General features: G+C 40.2%; 1 long non-coding RNA gene across 1 annotated transcript; it reads left to right on the top strand.

Moving 5' to 3' along the window:
* Positions 1-172: 172 nt before the first annotated feature.
* LOC141374120 (uncharacterized) lies at positions 173-4,797 on the top strand. Its single transcript, XR_012380736.1, has 2 exons — positions 173-2,426; positions 4,727-4,797. It is a non-coding gene; the product is annotated as an uncharacterized lncRNA (long non-coding RNA).
* The last annotated feature ends 11,111 nt before the right edge of the window (positions 4,798-15,908 follow it).

The following is a 15,908-nucleotide window of genomic DNA, read 5'->3' as shown; positions in this document are numbered from 1 at the left end:
CAGAGGATCATAGGGGAAGGGAGGGAAAAATGAAACAAGATGAAACCAGAGAGGGGGAGACAAACCATAAGAGACTCTTCATCTCAGGAAACAAACGGAGGGTTGCTGGAGTGGAGGGGGTGGGAGGGATGGGGTGGCTGGGTGATAGACATTGGGGAGGGTATGTGCTATGGTGAGTGCTGTGAACTGTGTAAGACTGATGAATCACAGACCTGTACCCCTGAAACAAAGAATACATTATATGTTAATTTAAAAATTTTTTTTAGAAAGAGGAAGCTAATCCTATTGTCAGATCTAAGGAAAGGTTGACTAATTGAGGAAAGAGCAAGGATGCAATGGAACCTCAGGAGAAATGAGGACCAGGGACCCCAACAGCACTGAGACTTCTGTCCTCCTGATCCATTTGCTTTTTTCTTGGTCTGCTTCATGCTCTTTCACTCTAGCATGGATTTTTCCACACAGCAAGAAACATTGCTCTAACTGTACTGACTATGTAATTTTCAAGGTACAAAGTTCAAAATCTCAAGGATTACTTAATTCCCACCCCCGTGTCAACTAGCTACTAGAATATGGCAACTCCCATGGCAGCCACTTGAATAAGCAAAGGCAGGTCCTATGAGAACAGAGCTACTGAGCAGATGAAGTTACAGATATTCACCATCATTCACTGAATCAATTCCTATTAATGAACATATAAGAGGCTTACAATTTTTAATTACCATACATAAGGCTCAGTAAATATTATAAATTTTAAATTAAGTTCACTACTGTGAACATTCTCACGCATTTTTAGCACATACCTGATCATATCCTTATATTCCTAACATCGGGCTCATTCAGCTTATTTACTCATTCAGTAAATCTTTTTAGCATCTACTGTGTGCCAGGCTCTATTCTTGGCACTAGGAAAACAGCAGTAAACAGTTAAAAAGCTTCTGAGAGTAAGAGTTTGGGCAGCCACTGTGTATATTTTGAAATTAGAGCTTTCAGGATTTGGTAGGGAACTGGACGTGGCGTGTAAGAGTCAAATCTTTCCCTGAGCAAATGGGGAAGACCAGACGAGGAGCAAGTTAGAATAGATCTGTTTGGGGCATGTTAATCTGAGATCCAATTTAGACTCCCATGCAAAGTTTTAATTCAGGAAAGGATTCAAATACATGGAGATTCAGAGATTGGGGAAATAAAGAGGACCAAGCAAAGGAGTCAAAGGTGGTCACCGAGGCAGGAGGGAAAAGAGGGAAGAACGCCTTGTAAGGCAGTGAAGAAAACTTAAGCAGCAAGGAGTGACAGATTATGTTAAATGCTGTTGACAGATAAATAGGATGAGGGTGGAGAGAGGCCCACTGAATTTGGAGAACCTGGCACCTATCTATCAGTGACTCCTGTGGAGTGGTGCAGTGAGGAGAAACGCCTGATTAGAACAGGTTCAAGAGAGAATGGGAAGAATTGGGACAGCGAGTGTAGCCAACTGCTTTGCTAGGTTTCACTCTCGAGGTGAACAAAAACTGGGGATACAGCTGAACAAAGAAGTGGGGTTAAGACTTTCTTAAGATGGTGAAAATACATCTGTATGCTGGCAAGAATAATTCCTTATTAAGGGAAAGGCCGTGGATGAAGGAGCGGGATGGAACAAGGGCTGGAGCAGATCACTGAGTCAGCAAGAGGGTAAAAGGATTCAGAGCACAGGGCGGGTGTAGGAGCACAGGGGCAGATGGTGGGAAAATGCAGTGTGGGAGGGCGAAGTTCACGTCCAGGGCTGCAGCCTTTCCAGTGAAAAGCAAGCAAGGTCATGGTTGAGAGTGGGGCCCAAGGAGGAGGTGTTGGAGGTAACTGGAGAGGACAGAAGCGAACTGGCTGCTTGAGAGACTGGGAGAATAATGGACCAGACAAAGGCAGTATGGCTGCAGGGCAGCCCTCAGATGCCTTTTGAGATTTCATGATCATGGTTGTAAAGTGAGCCCAGCCAGTGCGGTTGTGGGTTTTTCTCCAGCAATGCCCAGCCGATGGGGGCGAAGGAGTGAAGCACAGGAAAACAGGATTTGAGTGGGACTCTGGTTTTTCCAGATGAATAAGACAAGGCAAGCAAGAAACAGGAGAGTCGAGTGGGGATGCTAAAAAGAGACTTTAATTAGGCGGCTCATGGCCTTCTCTCTCTCAGCCCACACACTTTTTAATGGCTTCTCAAAGTCTAGCTGTATGAGTTTCCTATCACCGCTATAACAAATTACCATGAATTTAGTGGCTTAAAACAACACAAATGTATGATCTTACTGTTCTATAAGCTGGAAGGCTGGCACAGGTCTCACTGGAATAACATCACTGCGTCAGCAACATCATGTCCCTTTATGGAGGCTCGGAGCAAGAATCTGTGACCTTTTCCAGTTTCTGGAGACCTCATTCCGGCATCTTCAGTACTAGCAACACGGGTAAATCCTTCCTACGTTGTATCACTGACCTCTTCTCCTGACTCCCTCTTCTACTTTTAAGGACCCTGTGATGATATTGGGTCTACCTGGGTACTCCAGAATCATCCCTTTAAGGTCAGCTGATTAGCAACCTCAACTCCATCGGCAACCACAAATTCCCTTTTGCCCTATAACAGCATATTCACAGATGCTGGGCATTAGGATGTGGACATCTGTGGGTTTATCATTCTGCCTCCCAGAATGCGTAATGCCAAAGTGTCCTGTAGAAGCATCACACTCCCATCTAGTATGAAAAGGACTTTTCATCACTACCCTGCAAGCTGTAGGCATTGTTTTTTTGTTTGTTTTGTTTTCATTTTGCCAATTCATCAGTGGGCAATGATATCACATACAGTTTTACTTGCATCTACTTGATTACTAATGAGCCTAAGCATATAGATGATATTCTTCTGTGAAGAAAATCTATGCCGTTTGCACAATTTTTAAAGGTCTTTTTTGTTTGCTTTTCTAAAGTCAAGAGATATTTTAAATCTTTGCCTAGCATATATGCTGTAAATATGGGGTTTTTTTTTTACAGGTCATCATTAGTTTCTCAACTTTTTTTTTTTTTATTACCTAGTCAAATCTGTCAAAATTTTTTGGGTGGGTGGGGGTGCTGGCCTTTGTGCTCTGTTCAGAAAAATATTCTCTACAATAGGAAAATAAAATTTCCCTGAGTTTCTCAGTGCATCTGTAAAAAGTCCTAAGCCTCCTAAGACACGGAAATACAGAAGATGGGGAATGTTTATTCTCACTTCCCCTAGAAGGATTTTGCTCCACACATACCATGAGAATTAGATCTGTAGCCACTTTTCTAGTGAATTGCTCTAATCCAAGAGGGCCAAATGGTTACAGCCAGGCAAGGCCACAAGGGGTCAGGAAAATGGGAGCTGTTTCTCCTTAGGTAATTACATTTTAAAAAGGAAGAAGCCCAGACTTTAAACACATATCTAGGTCATAAAAGATGCAGACACCCAACATTTCTGTGCTCCTTTAGAAGACATATTTACATTCCAGAAGATTAGAGTGAGAACCACGGACCCTTTCCATACCTTCTGGAAGGAGTAAAGGGTTTTGTTCTCTCTCTCCTTTCAGGAGGAGAGAATAGCTGTCTCTCCTCCTATAAACAAATAAGGAAAATCCATATAGCCAACTCACTGTGTCATAAAGTTTGACCTGGTTTACCTGGTTTTCATCACATTACCCCAGGGGTAAGGGCTGGGACAGTTTAAGCCTTCTCACTTGTTATTACTGCAAGGTAATTGTAAGAAACCTATCTTTTACCCAGAGGACATTCCATGTACATTTAGGTTTAAATTAATAAAGAGGAATATTAAAAACCCAACAGCCACTCCAAAATTATAAAAACATTCTATCTTCTGGTAAATTATAGTTTCATTTCATACATTTCAATGTCGATCCATGTGTGTTTTATTTGGTGTATGGATAGAGTGAGACATGGATTCGGTTTTTCCCCCACAAATGGTTCTCCAATTGCCAGAAGCTCATTTCTAGAAAAAAGCACTTTTTCCTCTGTGATTTGAAATCTCAGTGGGGTGGGAAGCACACAGAGACATTTTATTCCTATTTTATAATAAGGAAATCCAAGGGCCAAAAGGGTTAAATGATTTAAGGTGACTAAGAACCGTTGGTGAAGCCAGGGCTAAATTTTTAGTCAAATGGTCAAAGTTCTCTCTTGTTCTCTCTCCCTGTGGGGGGTGGGGGGGGTGTAAGGGGGTGGAGAGTGTTTCTGTAGTTTTTTTCTGGTAACCAGTGGGTTGTTGTACCCAAAAAAAAATCTACAGGAAAAAATGATTGGAAGATGATGACATGGTGTGATATTTAGCATTGATCACCACCCATCTTGAGCAAAACACAGTATCAGTAGCACTTTCTCCTTACTACAGATTCTCAGAACCAATTCCAAAGTGACTTTGTGCCTTTTTCCTTATCTATATGCTGTTTCGTCCAATGGCAAAAGCTTAGGAAATTTGTAAATATATAAAGCACAATGCCTTCTTAAATATAAAATTAAAGAAGAAAACTGCTGTCAAAACTTTGACTTAACATATATTAAAAGTAAGCAATTAAAAAACTTAACCTATGAATTACTTTTTTCCAAGGACCATTATTCAAAACTAAGAAAAAAGAATTTTCCCTGTGACCAACTTCATACAATCACAAACACACTATTGTTTTATTGTTAATCCTTAAAAATGTGTCTAATAAGTCTGGTGATTTATTTACATCTTTTACTTAAGGATCCCCCCAAGATTTCAACTGAAATGGAAAAAAAAAAAGCATCAAGAAAACGATCCTGCCCCAAGCTAAATGCAAAGTTTGCAGGGGCCACCGACTGAGCAGAACCTCAGATGCTTGTGTACTCAGAAATATCACAGACTGCTGAAGGTCACTGGCCCTATGAGTTGTGGCTATGTGAAGGCCACCATCCATTTGTGCCTCTGACTTAACTTTAACTCACAAAATGTAGGCATGCCTGGTGAATTTTTGCTTGCTTTTTCTACTTGTTTAGACAACTTTCAGACATTAAAAAATATTAAATTAAATGGAAAAAATGCATATATATAAATTTTTTAATTCATTCAACCAATGTCACTGAACACATTTTTATGTGTATTTGTTTTATATAATTCTAATTATAGAATAAATAAAATGTTTTACTCATTATCACTTAACATTACTTTGAGCATTACATTTTCTGCACAGTTATATTTTTTATTTGATCATAAATTCAGTGGCGATTAAACAGTCCATTTCATTATAAAATATAATTTGCTTAACGGTTTCCCTTTTATGTTCACTTAAATTGCTCTTAGGTTTTTGCTGTTAGAAATATTACAGTATGCATTAAGATATTGGCCCATATAAGTTATTTTTTTAATAATTTAGAATGAATCTTTTTTTTAAAGATTTTATTTATTTATTTGAGAGAGAGAATGAGAAAGAGAGAGAGCACATGAGAGGGGGGAAAGTCAGAGGGAGAAGCAGGCTCCCTGCTGAGCAGGGAGCCCGATGCGGGACTCGATCCCGAGACTCCAGGATCATGACCTGAGCCGAAGGCAGTCACTTAACCAACTGAGCCACCCAGGCGCCCTAGAATGAATCTTTAGAAAGGATACCAAAGGATTAAAAGTCATGCACATTTTCATGGCTCTCTACCAAATTATTTCCTAAGGACTCAGAGTCATTTGCAGAACCACCAACAAAGTATGAATATACCCATTTCCCTGGTAAACCCCTGACTTTGGATTTTCATATGAACTCTTGAAATTTTCAAATAATTCTTCACTGTCTGAGTTAATCAATTTTAATTACTGGCAAATTTGAATGCCTTCCCAAATATTTATTTTCCAAACTTCTTTTTAAGTGAATTGTCCATGCCCTTTTTTCCATGTATCTATTGGAATATCACTGCCATTCTTTAGTTGTGTGAGCTTTGCACATACCACAGAGCAGAGTTTCTCATCCATGGCACTATTGATATTTTGGGCCAATTTTTTTTGTGGATCTGTCCTGTGATTATAGGATGCTGAGTAGGTTCTATCAACTAGATATAGTGGCACCACACACACCCCCCACCAAGTTGTGACAGTCAAATATGTCTCCAGAAATTGCCAAATGTCCCTGGGAGGCAAAACTGCCTTTACCTCCAGGTAAAGGAACACTGTCATAGATCATGACAGGTATAGCTGTCAATTACTAACCAGTCACTACAAGTCTAACACCATTCTAAGTGTTTTTTCTATACTCATTCACCTCACACCTCCAACACTGCTACAAGTTGGATACTATTAGCCTCAAGAAGGAGAAACTGAGACACTGATGAATTAAATAACTTGAACATGTTTACACGTGGGAAAAGGCAGGATTTGGACTCAGTGGTCTGACTTCAAAGCCCCTGCTTTACGCACCCTCCTGGACCTTCTTCTGTCCCATTACAGGCCACCATTTTTTCATTTTATCAAATCCTCTTTTGTTAGTTTTAATTTTATAAAAAATTTTACTTAATCAAATCATCCATCTTTTTCCCCATGATTTCTTCTATTGCTTTAATTTTCTCAAAAGCATCGATCTCTCTGACATACCTGGGAATTTACTTTCTACTCTAAAAAAAAATTTAATGTTTTACTCTGCTATGTTGTATTCTGGCACATACCTCTAACTTAATTTTTCTCCATATTCCTATCTACTTTTTATAACATTTAATAAAGTTTCTATAGTCTAAACTTGATCATACATCTACTATTGTAAACTAAATTGATTAGAATTTCTTCTACTACATTTCACTAAACAGATAATTTTAGCACTGATATTATACTGTTTATTATTGCTGTAACATAATCTACTATCTGTTAGGATCTGTCTTCTCCCATTATTTTTCATTTTCTTTGAAATATGCCTTGATTTTTTTTGTTTAATTTCCCAAAGCAATCTAAAAACCAGTTGGTCTAGTTCTGAAAAGAATGTTAAAAATTTTATTTGATGTTAAAGCTATGAACTAACTTCATGGAAAATTGTCATCTTTATAGGATGACATCTTAAAATGCACCGGGTAATTTTACAAAATAAAGAGAACAAAATAATGGTATTCACAAAATACATGAACTGAAAATAGGTATCATTCTACCTAGAAATTTAACGTCCACAGTGAGTCAATACATAAACACCCTGACTTCAAAATTTGAGTTCCAAACACTCATTTGCAAGTTGATTTTTTAGACATCAAAATTTTTGTTCTGAAGAAACAGCATTATATAAATCATAATTAACTGGCTTCCTGGGTAGCCCACAAAAAAAATAAATAAAACAAAAACTTTCTTAATGTAAGGAAATACCCAAAGAAAACCATTACTCTGTGAAAAGGGCACTCAGTGAAGTAGATATTATTTGGAGGTTTCCAGAAATTAAAGTCACATCTTGAGACAGGGGGCACCTGGCGTTCAGCTTCTGTTGCCCCTGAAAACTCCATAAACACTGCCTTAACCAGACACATTTTCCAGACCTTCACCCTCCAGAATCGTATCAAGGAGCACAATCCAATAAGGCTTCTGTTATACTCTCGGACTCTATTTTCCCAGGTAACATACCTGGAGAAGTCTGACAGACCTTCATAAGCTTTTTAATTGACCCATATTGTATTTGATATCCTCCAACTTCTTCCTATTATGATTAGAGCAAACCCTTAAAATGAAGAGAGATTTTCATTGGAGCAACTATATCCCCCTTCACGGCATGGTGAAAAGAGGCTAAGGGGCAGGTGAAGAACCTCTGGAGGCCGAGTGAATAGTTGTCTCACAAAGACAGAAAAGTGTTGTGCCTCTTGGACCTGTGGCAAGCAAGGATAATGATATTACCCGCCTCCTGGGGTTGGGGTGACGAGCAAACTAGTTAACATATGTGAACGACATGTAGAACAGAGCTTGGCACATAACTGGGTCTCCATAAAGTTAGCTGGAGTTAATTAGGAGTAATTATGAGGGCTTGAGGGAAGAAATTATCTTCCTGATTCTCCCCCCCACCCCGCACTCCGCCAAAATGTAACTGAAATTAATTTGTATTCACCCTTTAAGTTGACCCAGAGGAACTGTGGCTTCTTAAGCTAGAGGAAAAGAAAGGCAAGATGAAGTCACGTGTATTAATATGCCCAGCTCTGTAGTAGGCACCAATAGTCATTAGCTCATTTATTTTCTATGACCTTACGTCCCTGGAACGCCTCATTTTATCTATCTCTGAAGCTTAGAAGGGTCAGTCCTGACTGACTTTTGATGGGGACTCAATGTTACAAGAAGGCTGTATGCGTTAGTGGTTAAGTGCAGCTGTGTGACCATCAGTAACTTGCTAAACATCTCTGCCTCAATTTCTTCATCTGAAAAATGGGGTTAACAATGGTCCCCACTTCACGGGGATCTTGTTAGGAGTAAGTGAAACAATATATATGCCTCACCTACAGTCTACAGCCATTAAGGGTTAGCTACTATTTTCAATATCATCATTCTTGTAATTCCAGGAGTTGGAAATCATTACTTCCATTTTTAGAAGGCAGAATAGGCTCAGAAAAGTTAGATAAATTAAGTCACACAGCCATCAGGAAGATAAAGCTCGTATTTTATCCCCAAACTGATTTTAGAATCCAGGTTTTGCATTTTTTGTATTTTTCTTTACTTGACATTTCCTTAAGACTTGCAGGAAGACGTGAGAGCTGTCTGCAGATATTTTAAGGGTAAGCTCACAGATGGGTAGGATAGACTTTCCTTGTCTTCAAAAAACAGATCTGAATCCCAAGAGCAGAAGCTGCAGAGAAGCTCTCTGGGGCTTACTATAAGGGGAAACATTTTACCAAAAGGAGAGAAATTCAAAAGCAGCGTGCTCTCTTTAAAGGGCTAGTAAATTCTACTACTACCTTAATCTCTTAGCCTCTGTTGGTATGTAGACAGGTTAGATGTCAGCTTGTTGAGGATATTGCAGAAGAGATTCCTGTAACTATCTCCAGGACACCCTGATCTCCTGTCCTGAGCAGTGGGGGACCAACAGTCTACACAACACAAATATAGCCTTTTTCTTTTGTACAAGGGCAGATCTAGGCCTGCATCTAGGACCAAGGATGAGTGAAGCTTCCCTGGCATCTCCAGGAAGAGATAAGTCTTTCTCCCTTGCTCATCTGGGATTATTTTTGCACATGATTTCTCAGATGACTGAGTTACTGTATCCAGATGTCTAATGATCCTCTAGGTCATGTACAGAAGTCTTTATGGCTCTAGTCTCATCAGCACAACTTCAGGACCCTTCCTGTCAGCTACCCTAGCTCTGACTCTTACTCCAGGGAACGCTCGGGGAAGGAATCCTCAGCTCTCAGGACCTGCCTACTCCTACACTTTGCTCTCTCTCAGCTCCTGCCAAGAGTTATCACGGCAGACTCTGCCTCAGGTGCAGAAAACACCACCAGGTCTGGCAGAGCTATCTTCAGGGAATGACCACTCCAAGCCCTCAGGAAGCTATACCATGTTCTGGGGCCAAGTGGGGGCAGGAAGAGAATGACCCACAGCACAGTTCTGTGTTAATCTTTGTCACGGGTGCCCCAAAGCAACAGTGCTTGAGCCTAGGTTCTCACAAGGCTATTACAATAATGTGGCATTTTATTGTTCACAAAATGTTTCCAGGTATTTTCTTTCTTATTCCTCTGCACCCACACAAGTATTATTACAGATAAAATACTTATCATTTATGATTAGGTCAGGCACATGTGAAAGAAAACTTAACCATCAGTAGCTTAATCAAAATAGGACTGTATTTTTATCTCCTGTTAAATAGGAAGCCTGCAAAGGCAAGGCTGACCTGGTGGCTTCACTGACATCAGGAACCCAGACTCCTTCTCTCCTTCTGCTGCATCATTTACAGTGGGTGGTTTCCAGCCTGAAGGTGAACTCACGGCAACCTTACACCTCAGGAGTTCCAATTATCACGATCTTCCTCTGGGTAGGAGGAAGAAGAAAGGGTATATCTCCTAGCTGAGCTACTTTCACTTAGAGATTTCCCATTGGCCACTCCTGTCTGCAAGGAAAGCTAGGAAATGTACTTTTGAATTTTTTTTTCTGAATCTGGACACAAACCTATCCCCATCAGCATAGGGGTCTATTGCTAAGGAAATAGGGGAGAATGACAGGTAGGTAGGAAAACAGTAATCTCTAACCAAGGAAATTGAGGCTAATTGGGATTAAATGACTTGGCCAAGGTAAAACATCCAGTTTCTTGTATAGGTCTGTTCCTGTACAACCCTCTGGGATACAGTGGCATCATAGTCTCTGTAAATGGAACCCTCCACACCTTACAGTGATGGAGTGCATGACTTGTGCCTTCACATATGGTGACCTGACTCCTTCTGCACCTGATGAAGTTTTGTGTGTGATACCTCCCACTGCCACCCCCACCAGGAATCCTGCCTTCCCTGCTCTAATCAGCTGGAGCCTAATATTTATTGCTGCATATTTTACTGGAGAAGTAAGGTCACTGTCCATTTCATGGAGGCCCTCCTTCTGCCCAGGGGCCATAAGCCCTCCTCAAGTTTCCGCACACCTGGTCAAGGCCTTTCCTGATTAGGAGTAGAAATGGGAAGAGGCTGCCACCTTTTCATTTCTTATACCCAGATGGGTGAGTCAGGGAGTTTGTACTAGAGGCGTATTTTCATCAATTTGTAGGAAAAAAAGTGTATATTAAACACCAGTTTTTGAGGACCTCGCTTGTTTATGAGAAGGTATTCCACTTTAAGGATTACAGGGTTTTTGCTAATATTAATAAAGTAATACTTTGACTTTCATCCAAGTATGATCCTTGAGTGTATGTTCCCCTATTTAGAACCCTAAAGGATGGAAGGAAATGGTTAATAATACCACTTTATTACAAATAAATGGAACTAAGTTTGGAGTCATATTTTTAAAATTAACTATTATATTGTATGGTTATGTATCCTAATAGAACACTTCAAAAGTAAATAAATATATTCCTGAAACAGTTGCTATTCTGCTTTTTTCCCCTAAAAGTTGAATCTGGGGGGAGGGGTGGTACACTGGTTAATTAAAGATTTGGGTTTGGTGGGTTCTATTACTGGAGGTTTCATTGTAACAAGTTATAAATGCAATAAACTGGGATCTTGCTTTCCTGATAGAATAGGGCATGGGTATGCTTTCCTAAATATAGAATTCTACTTTCGAAGACGTACGTGATCGCTGCAGTCTGAAGTCAGAAAATGAGAGCAGCTGATCTTCCTCATGCCATCTTGGGGTCTGTCAGTAAACTGAAAGTAACTGAACGAAGAGAGGAATCTCCACGAGAGGCCAGGGGAGTGCCACCAGCCCACCACTACAGAGAATTTCAGAGCTAAGCCACTCACAGAAAAAAAAAAAGCTCAACCACAGGGCGGATGTGCTGCTTTTCACACCCAAGTCATTTATTTGAAAAGCAAAGGCAGTAAATTCTTGAAGCCTTCACTATGTTAGGATTACTCCAGGAGAAAAGAGAAGATAAAGAAACACTGAGCTTCCCCTTCCAGTATCTTCCTTGCTCATTTGTTTCTCTCAGGCAGATTCTTTAAACCTTACTTCCTTATTTTGCAACAGGAGCCTATAAAGTTAAGACAATTATTTTTAGCCTTTAGGAGTATGCATTTGTGTTCACTGTTATCTCTACTGTATAAAACAGGAAGAACTCCCTGGGACATGAGTGCAAGTTCCACATGGACCAACGGCAAGAGTATTAATTGGCTAACCATACCACTAAGGCTTTAGTTCTAATAGCCTGTTAAACAAATGAGTAATACGAGATTCTAAAAAGAATTAGGTTCACCTTCAAAAAGCCAAAGTAGTATAATCAATTAAGGGCCCCAAAAAGCTAATTTTAAATGAAAAAAAAAAAGAGGAATAGCCAAGCATTCTTTGGTATGCTGGCGCCATCAGGTTTTTACTGTGCCTCTTACCTTATTGCCTAAGAATTACAAAAAATCTTTAAGGTCATCCCAAACCTGCATCTTGTTTAGCAAGAGCAGAATTTGCTCAATTATTTATCCAGTTAGGATAAGGCTTAAAACCCATTTAAAATATTTCTGTTGAAAGTATACTCGAATGAGAAGGCATTGGAAAAAGTTGTCCAGAGAGGCTGTTACTATCAAACTATCACTGGACAGTTTTAGCACCATTCAACTCCTGCTGCAACCACACTGATGGGAATGGAAATTCTATACATTCAGTTAAATGATTTGCATACTGGAGCAGTAAGCAAATACTGGAACAGAGGCCCCGAGCTTAGGTCTCTTGCATTTCCCACAGTCTTCTCTGAACCCGTCTCACTTATTGTCAATACCACACAGCTTACTGCTTACTCACGCAGGCCTCTACTATTTGGGCCCCCAAGCCGACTGGAAGCACCATACAAGACGGGGACCTTTGTCACAGCTATCATGTATCTCCCACAATTTCTTTACAGAAGTGGCCATGCTTGGAAGCATTTATTCATCCATTTATCCAACTAATGTGTATTGGGAGCCTACTACGTGTCAGAATCCATTCCACACACAGGCTGAGCATACGGATTGTACGAAGTCTCTACTCTTACAGGGCTTAAATTTGAATAAGATGAGAGTAAATAAACAAGAAAAATAGCAGAGGTGACAAATATGATAGAATTAAAAGAGGGTGATATGAAAGAGGAACTGAGTGACTACACTGAACTGGGTGTCAGAGACCTCTCTGAGAAGGTGGTATCTAGACGGGGACCTGATGAGCTGGGATGGCATGTACAAAGGAACCAGCAGAGGCCCTGGGCAGCCAAGGCATACTGAGAGAGAAGTGTGATATGAGATGAGGTAGGAGAACAGCAGGGAAGACTTCTCAGGGTTGAGGGCCACACAGTTTGGCATGTGGATTTTATCCTAAATGCAACACAGGGTTTTACCCAGGAAAATTACAGGATCTGATTTACTTTTTTTTTTAAGAGAATTTATTATTTTTGTGTACAGAAAATACACAACAGCATACACTTAGCCAGTTTGGTAGCCAGTTCTTTAGCCTTTGTCTTTTCCAACTTGGCAACACAAGCCATGGACTTGTATCAGACCCAGGACATTGCCTCCCCAGTGACTGCAGATCTCATCACATCTGTCATTGTAATAGGTCCTGATAGCTTCCATCTTCTTAGCCAGAGCTCCTTTTCCTTCCAAGTTAACCTGTGCAAAGGCAACAGTGGTGCAGGTCTTCCTATGGGCAAGACACCCTAGCCTGGCCTTTCCCTTGATAATGCAGTAGGGAATCCCGATCCTAGGACACAGGGCAAGCAGGTAGACAACCAGCTCGATGGGATCCACAGCTTGTGCAATCACTACCAGCTGAGCCTTCTTGGTTTCCACCAAGGTGATGACAGTATTAACCCCAGCCCAAAGGACAGGCGGCCTCTTCCTTTGCCAGCAGCTTTCTTCTCAGCCCGGGCCAACCATCTCTGCTTCTTCTCTTGCTTTGTCCCTCATCTGTATTTGAGGACCAGCTTAGCTGTTTGGCATCCCAGGCCTGGGTGAACTGGTTAATCGCAGGAGGCACTTTTATTTTATTTCAATTTTTGACTTAAATTCTAGTTAGTTAACATATATGGTAAAAGTGGTTGCAGGTGTAGAATTTAAGTGATTCATCACTTACATATAACACCCAGTGTTCATCATGCCAAGTGCCCCCCCTTAATACCCATTACCCATTTAAATATTTATAGAGAATAAGCCCTCTGTCACTGCAACAGGATGTAGCAGGGCCGTTTGATAAATTGGGTGAGGTCCCTTCGGGGCTGGATGTCCTGTCCGATGCCAAAATTCTTGGGCCTTTTCTCAAACAGGGGAATGGACCACCTTCTTGGCCTCCTGCTTCTTCCCAACAACAGGGGCCAGGGCTACCTTCTTTCCCTTCGGCTTCTTTCCTTTGGCATCTTCAGTGGCTAAAGAAGAGAGCCGACTGACATTTTTAAAAGATTGCTCTAGCTACTGTGTGTAAGGGAAGGCAAAAAATGAAAGAGAGTAGATTATTGTAATACTGGAACAGGACATGGGTATACATGGGTATACATGTAATAGTCTATAAGAAAAATTATGTTACTTGGATAAAGGCAGCATTAACAGAGATGGAGAAATATAGATTGAGGAGAAGTTTTAAGGGTATCATCAAGATGATTTTCTGATGAATCAGGCATGAGGGAATGATGAAAGACTGAAATCAAGGATTACTCAGATTTGTGGCTTAAGCAAATGAATAAATGACGGTATCTTTTACTGATGGATGAGGAACAGGTGTGTAGGAAGTGAGGGTGGAAGGGGAATCTAGAGTTTTCTTTAGTTTGAGATGCTAACTAAAGATGTCCAGGGTGAAAATTCAACCAAGCAGTTGAATACAGAATTCTTGAAAAAGGTCAAAGTGAAGTTATATGTCTGGGACTCAGCCCAATCATGGCATCTAAAACCATGGGGCTGGACGAGACTACACCTAATGGTTAAGTAGAGAAGCAAGAGGGACTCTTTAAAGGCTGAGGGCCCTTCTTATCTACACTGATGAGCAGGTTAAACAAGTAAGAGGGCAAAGCAATGGGTTTTCTTAACATCTATATTAAAAGGTGGAGTATGAATATCAGATTCCCTCCTCATTTTAATAGAAAAGGACACTGATTACTAAGTAGTTGTTTGCTATCTTCATCAAGACAATCAACATAAGAAACTCTGATCAAAATCACTGAGTATTGGAAGAATGAAATTGTATATTCACTGGATTTGTTTCATTAAATATATGCATATATCTCTCACAATTCACAAACTGGTCTGTGAATGATCACATTATTATTAAACAGAAAACTGAAATGACATCTGCCTAAGAAAAACTAATTCTGTAATTGTCTTGACTTATGAAATACAATATTAAAAAAGTTCACTGGAATCTTGGTGTGGGTCCCTTGAATAAATTCTATTTGTAGCAAGTATAAAAATGTCAAGGAAGTCTTGAAAGGGTGGGATAATGGAGTCCTTTCCTGTGTGAGAAAGTAAACTGCTTCTTTTTTAAAAGCTTATTTTCTAATTGCATAACATATTGTGATTATTAAAAAAAATATATATAAAACTAAAGCCCACCTTGACAACACCCCTCAACCACAGGCCTCTCACTAGAAGTCACCATTTGACCACTTTTGTGTGAATTCCTTGAGTCTCTTGTTTGCATGTGTGTGTGTTTGCACACGTGTATATGTGTATATGTGAGCATGTATGTGGTAGATGCAGCTGCTGCCCTGCCCAGATCCCCTTTTCTGCTGCTGCTGGAGCTCACCGATAGTAACCCAGCTTCCCTTTTCTCTGGAGAATTGCCCTTGGCCAAACAGATGCTGTGACTACTCCCCATATTTCTTGGGAAGGAGGCAGGCCCGATTTGGCCAATACTGGACAGACACAGGGATGTAAATGGCCTCAAGGTAGGATCCACTTTGGTGCAATCTGTGCTCCAGAGCACCCCTGCAAAATCAGATAGCTGGTCTCCCCTCAGGACCACAGTAACCTTCTCCCTATGTCCTACGGTGCTTCTCTCACTCCACTTCTCCTGGGAGCACTTTCTCCATGAATTACTTGAAGAAATCACCATCTCAGGCTCTGCTTCTACAACTAAGATAGTGTATGTCTATATATCCATACATGCGTATGAGAGCAAGTTTTACATAACATTAACATAATGTGCTTATCATTACTTAAGCAACCATTTTCTTGAAAAGCTGTTGTATCGATATGCATAGATTTATTCCATTGTTTTTTAACTGCATTATATTACATTGTAGGAAAAAAAAGAGATAACTTATCAAAAACTTAAAAAATGTTCCCATGTAGTAAATGAATATCACCATTCTTAGTTACATTTCCTTGATTAC

This window comes from Callorhinus ursinus, unplaced genomic scaffold, assembly GCF_003265705.2.
Source record: "Callorhinus ursinus isolate GAN/ISIS: 27379988/994484 unplaced genomic scaffold, GSC_fseal_2.0 scaffold14, whole genome shotgun sequence".
Lineage (NCBI taxonomy): Eukaryota > Metazoa > Chordata > Mammalia > Carnivora > Otariidae > Callorhinus > Callorhinus ursinus.
Note: the sequence above shows the minus strand (reverse complement) of the source record. Positions and strands in the feature narration are given on the sequence as shown.